This window comes from Macaca fascicularis, chromosome 8 (genome assembly GCF_037993035.2).
Source record: "Macaca fascicularis isolate 582-1 chromosome 8, T2T-MFA8v1.1".
In the NCBI taxonomy this organism is placed as follows: domain Eukaryota; kingdom Metazoa; phylum Chordata; class Mammalia; order Primates; family Cercopithecidae; genus Macaca; species Macaca fascicularis.
This window is the reverse complement of record NC_088382.1, coordinates 16558473-16569206: the sequence shown is the minus strand read 5'-3', so window position 1 is coordinate 16569206 and position 10734 is coordinate 16558473.

Below are 10734 nucleotides of genomic sequence, written 5' to 3'. Positions count from 1 at the left end.
CTACGTTGCTTCCACCTGCTATATGCTGACCTTCCCATTCTTCCTTCTCAGCTGTCATTCTAACAGTTTAGAACCATGCTTAGAGGGCTGATTAGGGTGGCAGAGGCAGTTTACCACTAAAGTTTTAAGTTTCTCTTCCATAGTGTATAATTATTTCATCACTGAGCAACTGGGGACGACATATCCGAATACCCTCTCCTTTGCTTGCAGGTTGGGACCATAGGTTTATTTCTTGACAGTGGAATATGAGTGTAAGTGATATACATCCACTTCTTGGCTGAAGGTGTTAAGTACCAAGTGTCTGAGGTTCCACACTCACTGAGGCAGGGTTTATCTTGAAACTCCAAGATGGCAGGCTCGAAAGAGGGAAATGGCCTGAAATTCTGTGTCGTTGGTTGGAAGAGCACTACCTAACTCTCTCTAGACTGTGATATGAGCAAAAAGCATATTTTTTTATTCTTAATTCACTGAGATTTTGGAGTTGCTTATAATATCTGTTGCCTTGTCCAGCTTATCCAGTGGCACTCCTTTTCAACAGACATGTTGTAGCTTAATTCTCTAAAATTTATTGTCATTAGCGATTGCTTTTATGGTAAATACCTCTATGCAGTACTTTTAATAGCGGAGATGTGTTCTCTATTATTTATTTTACATTATCTTGACTTTTTAATTTTTATTCTTCTGGTGAACTCTACTCAAGTTAGACACTTAATTATGAATATACATTTTGTTAGAGGAAGCTGTGTTCGGCGTTGGACATATTTTGTAGTGTGTTTGACTGTCAGGAGAATAAATTAGTTATTTGCATTAACATTTCCACTAATCATCAATAGAATGAATTAAATTATGTTTCAATACAGTGGTAAATAGAGTCAATTTCATTATTTTAAGTGGTACTTAAAATGCTTTGAAGTCTTCAATAATTTATTGTATTAAGGCATTAGATGAAAAAGTTGTTAACTCCTCTTTTTCCTGTAAATTCTTATAAAAGTGAAGGAAAACTGTAAAAAAAATAAGCTGGCCTAATTAATCGTAACTTTCTTCTTAACAGCTAGATAAAAGTTAACTTCACCTTTAAGGAAACACTTCAAAATGTATACAGTTATCTCATGTCCAATCCATAATCAGAATTTTATCTAATTGGAAAAAAAAGACAATTTCAGGATCTGGAAAAAATATGGGGAACGTCACACACCGAAGCCTATTAGGAGGTGGGGGCTGGGGGAGGGATAGCATTAGGAGAAATTCCTAATGTAAATGACGAGTCGATGGGTGCAGCAAACCAACATGGCACGTGTATACCTATGTAACAAACCTGCATGTTGTACACATGTACCCTAGAACTTAAAGTATGATAAAAAAATAAATTTTAAAAGAAAAACAAAAAAATAACAAAAAAGATATTTCTGTTTTTTTTAAAAAAAAAGGTAATAATTTAGTCCAGTAAGTTACTGATGTAAACATTTCCTCAGGAAGTACTTGATATTCTCTAAAAAGGAACCCATGAGCTTTTCTTCTCCAGTCCTGGGTGAAATGAGGTTGCAAGTTACATCACAGAGTACTCAAAATGAAACTGTTTACTTTTCTATCAGTGTCATGATTTTCTACCAAATTTGTGCTCTGTTTTACAATGGCAGGATAAACCTCTGTAGCACTTAATCCAGTGATACTTTGTAAGTGAACCTGCAAAGAAGCAGCATGTGACAGTTGCTTAAAAATAGTACTTCTGGTAGCAAACAAGTAGTGTACAGTCAGCCTAGTAGTACACCGGATTGTTAACCTCATCTAAGTGATGATTCATCTGTAAAAAATCCATACATTTCCCAGAGGGAACATGTTCACCCTTAGAAACATGTAACAACATAGGTTTTTGTTATAATAAAGTGGATATATTAGGGCCTATATTATGATATTTGCTACCATTTATTTAGGCTGTTGGTATGTGCCAAAAATTGTGATAAGTACTTTCTATGCATAATCTCATTTAATGTTCACAGCATTCTGCAAGTTGCAATCCTATTCTATTTAAGTAAACGGAGTCTCTAAAAGGATAAATAAATCCCCCAAGTTAACATTGCTACTTAATGGCAGAACTCAAATTTAAATACTGCTTCTAAAACAGGTGCATTTTCCACAGAAACGTACTGCCTGGTTTGCTACCTATTTGATAGATTTCTACTGTAGATGACGTATTATATCTTTTATCTACACAAAATTTAAGTACTTTTTATCAATGCAGTGATCCTATTCCAAACCATTGGAAAAGAAAAATACCATTATTGTGATTGTTGTTTCAGGAGCTGGAGGCTCTGGTTTTCTGGGAGGATTATACATTAAATTACCACAAGAAAGAAGCAAATCTGCCTCTGAGCAGAAAGAATCCTAAGGAAGGAGTCCTATCTGGTGTGACAGATCTCGACACTGGCTATTGCTGATTCAACAATAGCCTCCCTCCCTCCCTGCTCACAAACCTGCGGCAGAGATTCTTTATTCTTGAAGATAGAAGTGAACAGTACCCTTCCTCCAGGAGATGACTCATGAGAAGTATGAACCAATTCTAGCAACCTCTTTCCCCTTTCACAAGTGGTTGGAGCTAAGCCAGGTCTTCTGGATGGGGCTTTTAGAAAGCCTTTAGCTTTCCGAATGCAGATGTGATTTTCTGAGGTGCTCCAGTCTTATTACGGGTGTGAGGATGAAAGAAAACATGCTAAGGATGTGTATGCACAGAGGGTTAATAAAAAACAACTTTTAAAGCTGCTTGTTTCATCTTTTTCAGCTCCAGTTGTCTAGTAAATAGGTTAAAAAATGTAATACTGGATTATCTTAAATGTACAGACACCATATATGCCTAGGGCTCTTTAGAAGATAAAATCAGAAAATATATAGACTAGCATATTTAGAGTTATGCAATGCACACTTTATAGGTTTATTTTTCATTATTCATTCAAAATTTCAAACAAAATGTCCTTTGTATTGGTTTAATTTTATTATTCTTTCAATGCCTCAAACAAAAAAAAACTGTAAAATTAAATAAGATTTCCCTGTGCCATTTTAGAATACTAGGATTAAAAGCAAAATTTTGCATTCATTCTTCTTGCTTCGGGCTTTCCAAATAGGTCCCTGTAGGGCCTTGATAAATTGAGTTTAGGTTATTTTCACACATAATGGCTACATTCTATTGTCATTTGTCCCCACTCTTCCATACCCATCTTTGCCCCCTCTACCTGGGGAGGCCACACGAGCATTAAAAATTAAATGATGAGTAGACAGTGAGTAAAGAGAGAGGAATTTTTAACACAGAGAGAATAGAAACTAAGGTAAGAAAAATACCTTTAACATGCAGTTAACTCTTTAAGTCCAATATATTTTTAAGTCATTAATCCTGCAACTTAGTCTGGAAGGGGCACAGAAGACCACCAGAGTAATAGGCTTTATTCCAACCTTTGGGCATAGAGGGCTTCCAGCAAACCCAGCACCATTTGCAAATGCTCTGATGTTCTCTCTCATGAATAGAAGCCAAAGACGCAGTAACATGTTTATGAATTTGGATTTGGAGCACTTTAGAATAAAGACACCACAACATACTAATTGCCATTTCTAATTTCATAGTGCTCAGAGAAAAATGCCGGACTTCAGACTTCCAGAAAATGTTGATTCGCCAAATATAAAGTGAGCCTTTTTCCAGGTGTATAAATGACAGGGATTTCTTCTGGGACTCTGTTTTGTTTCTGAAGTACTCTTTTCTTTCCTACCACTCTGCATATTGCTTCATAAATTAGAATGACAGCTGCTAACCATGCAGAAAGGTTTTCCATTTTCAAGGAAAAAGGATTATTTTAATCCACCTCCAAAATGGAATAACATAATTTCATTAACATCTAACTATACCTTGTCCACTCATGGTAATGGATATCATGCTCCTTAACCAGGGTAAGCACAGAAAATGCTGCTGCCAGATTAAATCTCCCTAAAGGAGCAATGAGAAAAAATATATATCTAATCCATTTATATGAGGAAAAATGACCTGGGGCAGTAATGTTATTTTCTATTAAGGTAATCTGGAAAGTGGATGGAAACCAGTTAGACAGTAATTTAATATAACCACAACACAGAACTCAGAAATGAACAAATTTATTCCCATACTGAGAACAGTTAAATGGTATCTTAAGCTTGTATTTGATCTGAGAAAATGATTTCCAAAGCCTGGAATATAGTGATCTTATAAACACCACTTCAAAGGTTATTTGAAAATACTTTCCAAAACAAAAATAAGGGACATAGTTCTTTCTTAGTAATTCTAAAAGTCTTTAGAATGCCATCTCCTTAACTTCTAAATTTACAGTACAAAAAAAGACCAAGTAAGTTTTTAAAACTTTACTTCTTCAATGAAATATCTGTACATCATATAAGTAACATTTTGGATCTCAGACTAGAAAATTTCCCAACAGACTTTTTACATATTTATGTTTTTATATTATTACATATTTATATTTAATCATTTTCTTAGAAAACAAATGTGTTGTCCTCATAAAGCTGATTTTAAAAAGACGCATACATCTATTTATAAAACTTGTGTTATTGGTGGTGTTTTTTTCATGTTCGAAGTTCCTAGATCTATTGTTTATACAGGAACTGTTCTCACTCTAAGAGTCATTTCTCTGCACCCCAGGTAAGTTTCTTCATTTGCAACTCAGAAAGGACTGAAGAAGCAGCAACCACAGCATGAGCTGGGCAGTAAAATGGACAAGAAAACTAGTCAACTTCTAGTTAAGAATGTTTTAAGGGTGCTTTATAGGTATTCAAGATTTCACCTGCAAGGCCCCAAATATTCCAATATTGAGTCCTTATCATAAGGGAAGTAAAACATTCTTTGAAATATTTATTGGCCAGCCGCAGTGGCTCACGCCTGTAATCCCAGCACTTTGGGAGGCCGAGGCAGGCAGATCACAAGGTCAGGAGTTCGAGACCAGCCTGGCCAACATGGTGAAACCCTGTCTCTACTAAAAATAAAAAAAAATGGCTGTGCATGCTGGTGGGCGCCTGTAATCCCAGCTACTTTGGAGGCTGAGGCAGGAAAATCCTTTGAACCTGGGAGGCAGAGGTTGCAGTGAACCGAGATCATGCCACTGCACTCCAGCCTGGGCGACAGGGCAAGACTCCGTCTAAAGAAAAAAAAAAAAAAAAAAAAAAAAAGTACACATTGTTGCAGTTGGAAAACAACTTCAATAAGTGTAAAATACATTTTTAATAAGCTCTTTAAAAGAGAAAAAGAAGCATATTATATATCCAGTTTTAACCAATCAAAAATAGCTTATAATTGCATTTCATCCATCTTAGTAATTCAAAGTATTCTTCAGTACCAGAATGGACGTTTGCATACAGGTCTTCTCCAAATCCAGACACTAGATTTATCCAAATTGCTTTCATTCTTTAGCAGCTACATCTGATTGCAAAATTACATCTTGCTCTATTGACAGGCTTTGCTCATGATCTTGACCTCTTGAGTATACAGTGCTCCCTACTTATCCACAGTTTCATTTTCCATGGTTCTGGTTACTTGTGGTCAATCATGGTCCAAAAGTATTAAATGGAAAATCCAAGAAATAAACAATTCATAAGTTATAAATTGCACACCATTCCGAGTAGCATGATGAAATTTCTCCCCACCCTGCTACAAATCATCTGGAATCATAAATCATCTTTTTCTAGTGTGTCTACTCTGTAGACACTCCCTGCTCTTTAGTCACTTAGTTGCCATCTTGATTATTAGATCAACACTTGCAGTACCTCAGTGCTTGCGTTCAAATAATCCTTATTTTACTTCATAATGGTATCAAAGCACAAGAGTACTGTGCCATATTTGTACATTTATCATACATTTGTCATAGGTGTATATACAGGATAAAATATAGTATGTATAGAGTTTGGTACTGTCCCGGGTTTCAGGCATTTGCTAGGAGTCTTGGAATATATTCTCAGCAAATAAAGGGGGACTACTGAGGGATTTTCCAATGTTTCCTACGGCTAAACTCATGGTTTTACTTTTTCTTTAATTAATTTATGGACCTCCAAAAATTAAACAACTTTCATTAGTAAGTTGGTTAGTAAACTTTTGATATGGAAATATTAAGTGTGTGTTTGACAGTTAATAAGGATGCATCAATTTGCCACATCAACCTTTTCTGTTTTCTGGAAAATAGGATGATGTATTCTAATTGGCAATTTCTGCTTTAAAATTATTAAATTCTTTAATTTCATAAACATAAGTGCCTTGTCATCATACAGGATTCAAATAACACAGGTATTTTTATAGCAAAATGTGATACTTCTCTACCACCCAACAATTGTATTTTCCTCCTCTATCTACTTGGTGATTTCTACTGTTTGTCTCTGCTACCTTTCTCACTAGTATGATAGGAGATTTCTGCATACACATTAACTTCTCATGGCAGTGCTGAGTTCTATAATTTTCCTTCAAAGAAAACTGAAGCTACAACTATGAATTCTCATTTAAGTTAAAACTGTATGATATTAACATCTGGGAGGTAAAACTAAATTTGCACATGCCCCAGTTGTGAAAACTCTACCTAACAGGTGATTCATCCGTCTGTTGGGTGGCAAGTTTCTCCTGAGAACAAGGATAAGATATTTCACAATTTCATGATAATGTTAACCTAAAACATTGGGTCTCTATTTTATTGAGGTTATTTTGGAATTGAGGAAAGTAAGGTTACTTATTAAGCCCTCATAAATAGGTGGCATTATTGCCATTTTATGCTTTAACTTGGGAATAAAACTTTGGAATTCAAGCAACACATGCATGATCTGACAGTAAGTACCAGAGCTGGAATTTGAACTATGTTGTTGTCTAATTGCAAATTACATTTTCTTTCTACTGTCTGAAGCTATCTTATGGCAGTGGACAAAGTGTCTCATAATTTTACCTTTATTTGATGTTTTGCCTTATTTCCTTCCCCTCTAGTTTGACCAAGTTTACATCTCTTTCCTCCACAGTAATTGCTGGTATTCTTTCCCAGATCAAATAACCCTGATGTCCTGTCCTAGGGTGTTCATTTTTCACCTCTTAGAATAAATCCACTTTCCACATGATCCCTGAAAGGCGCATCCATTTAATCATTGTTCAAACAGGAGCTGGGTTGTGCCACAGAAATAAACATGATGGAACTTGCCCTCAGGGTGCTCACAGTGACCTATGAAGAGGTTTAAAATAAAGATGGAAGAATGCTAAATGCACAAAAGTTACCCAATTAAACTTGAGTAATTAAATTGCTTACCAAATAGGTAACTCTTATGTTGAGCCCTAATGAAAGAATAAGAGTTAGCTAGGAAACCTAGGTGAGATTATCAGTATTCTTGTTTCATGTTTTATTGGTGATACCATAAAAATTCCTTCAGGAGCTTTTTTCTCTGTCTCCTTAATTTGAGAGGAGCAAGATATTTTGAGAACGGCAATAGTTGAAGTTAGTGAAGGCAGGAATGAGATCAGGATCTTGTATGACATGTAAAGGAATTTTCATGTTAGAAGTAGCAAACATTTTATAGGTAGAAAGATACGCAGTGAATTATTATATTCTCACAAATAAAAAAATATGTTGGAGTTCTAAGCCCCTATACCTCAGAATGTGACTCCATTTGGAGACAGAGTCTTGACAGAAGTAATCAAGTTTAAGGGAGATCATTAGGGCAAGCTTTAATCCACTGTGACTGGTGTCTTCATAGAAAGAGAAAATTTGGAGACAGACATGGATACAGGGAACATCATGTGAAGATGGGGCAGAGATCCTGGTGATGTACCCAAAGCCAAGGAACACGAAAGATTCCCAGCAGAGCAGCAGAAGGTGAGAGAGAGAGGCCTAGAACCAATTCTCCCTCAGAGACCTCACAAGAAAGCAACCCTCTGACACCTTCATGTCAGTCTTCCAGCCTCCAGAACTGTGAGAAAATACATTTATATTATTTAAGCCATCTATTTTGTGGTACTTGGTTCCAGCAGCCCTAGTAAACTCGCACAAATGCTAAGCAGAAGCGTGAGATAATTGGAATTGGCTTTTAAGAAATATCTAACTATAGCTACTGAGTGGAGAATGGACTTGAGAGGTGAAAAATTAGAGGCAAGGCTATAATAATCAATCTTTAGCACATCACTGCTGAGTGCCTGATTTAGCAGAGTAAATCATAGAGGATATGGGGTGGGGGCAGACAAAGAATAAGAGAGAATGAAGATAAGACAGATTTAAGAAGTAAAATTAACCCCTCCAGTTTTAGCAGTGACTTACAGCTTATAAAATCAATATGAAGTACAGTCCTTGCTGATAAATAGTAAAGGAAGGAGTCTCAGATCCAAAACCTCAAATGGTACTAAGAAAAGGGAATGGAAAGGAACAAAATGAGTAATTTGGAAACATCCTTGAGTTATATATTGTTAAATGATTTTCCATGCTGCAGAGTTTTCATGCCAATATGTGGTGATTGTCCTCAAGTTTTGTTTTCAAATATTGGGAAATGAAGTATGTAGTATTTCCCAATATTGTTGATAATAAAACCCTATTTTTTTATTACATGACTCTCCCCAAGAACTAGCATTATAAAGAACAACAATGCAGAATGAATTCTCCAGTGAGAAAAGATTTGCAATTGAGAGGTCATTTGTGGCCTAAAGAGAGGACTTTCCAGGAATGGAAAGTAGATTTACCACGTTGGGTTAGAAGTCTATCAGAAAAGAAGACAAGTACAGATAACTGGCACTATAATAAAATAGTGATCTGAAGTCCGGGGAAGAGAATGGGGATAGTGATTGACATTGGTGCAGAGATACTAGAGTTATACGCTGAAGTGGAGGACTATGTTGAATGGGGATTATTTGTTCATTTGTTCTAAAAAGGGAAAGACATGTTTGACAACAGGGAAGTGAGATAGAATAGAACCCAGTGCTCAAGTAATGTTAAGTACAGAGAACTTCCTTCTATGTGATATCGTGATTTATCTCAATGTGTTTGAAGTTTATGTTGACAACGCTTTCTCCTGGAATTTGGACCTTGTCTCAATATGATGAGTGGGTACTAAGTACTGGTAACTTTGTCAATATTGAGTATTTCAGAAGTGCACACCTTAGTTGTGAAAAGTTTCATAGATAAGAGAAAAATGAAAATAGGACTCATATTTCATTTCCTGGTCTTTGTCTATTAGATACAAACACATATACACACACACTTATTTATTTATTTACCATAAATCATTGTTTGCCGCTATCAGATCACAACTATTGCAATGACTATTATGCCTTCATAGGCAATTTAAAGGCATTCCAGTCTATTTACAAATAATCCTGCATTGATATTTAATAAAACAATTCAGCTACAAGGACTAATGAAAACTACCAAGTGCTTTAATAATCTATGTTAGAATTTTCTTCTTCATTTCTTTTTCTTAATTGTGAAACAACCAGACCCTATTTTGGAGTTTGTATTACCTATACTACTTATTCACTACTTAAACTGATTTGACTTTATTTATTATTTGACAGTTTCTGCCAGGTTTCCCAACAGAACTGAAGATCTTTTGAGGGTGAGTGCATATTTATATCTATAAATATCATCACCAGTAGCTCCCACTAAACTTGGCAAAGAACAATAAAAAATTTATTCAAGAAATTATCATTAAGAGATATCTGAAACCAAAGCTTTATGAAGGTTAGGGATATAGCAATGAAAAAAATGGCTCTTTTTGTGAGGAATTCTTTATCTGGTTTAGGGATTTCAAATTTACCATGCACAAGAATTATACGGGGACCTTGTTAAAAGTGAAGATTTCCTATCCTTATCCCAAAAGAACAGTCTAGTAGCCAAAACAGGAAAAGCACCACAGGAAATAATCTCATGTAATATAATAAGGACTTCAAGAGTGGTATGAGCAAAGTTCAAATGGAGCAGAGAAGAGCAATTTATTTTCAAATGATAGCTAGATTTCTTTATTCTTCTGAATTCTCTGTATTGATTTCAGTAGTCAGGTACCTTCTATGCATTTATTGTAATAATAAAAATAATAACACAAACAAAGATAGCAATATGAAATTGGTAGAGTTGACTATTTCCCTATTACATGCCCTTCATCAGCCAAATTACAAAGTAAAATCTGACAAGAAGTCAGCCAAAAAGTTTTGAATTTTTTGAAATATGAGCTTTTAATCACTAATGTTCATAATCAACCTTTCTCAGAGTTATTGTGGCTCAAAATATTATACAGACACTACAATTTTTGATTCAACTTTATTTTACCTTTGAAATTTATTTATGTGTGTAACTTATAAATGTGAAACTTAAATAATGTAACCAGCCATAATGCTTGTTAGATACGTTAAATATCCAAACACTTCACTGCCAATTCGTCATTAGCTACTGCCTCAAGCCCTCTGAGTGCCCTGGTGCAGACCAGTACCTGCCTGCAACTTCATTTCCCTGTAATCCAACAAATAAAACTAATGCTTGGCAAAGTAAGGAGCTCCAGAACTCTGTGTAAAGGATTATGGCCAATGTTCATTCAAATTGGTTATTTCTCCAGCTAAACCTGCTGTTAAATGTTCTGTTTATATAAGTATGATGAAATATAAATGGAGGTTGGACAGATGGATGGATGATGGATAGTAGGATGGATAGATGGACGGATAAATACAGATATGGAGACAAACAGATTAATCTTGCTAGAATCCTAATAATA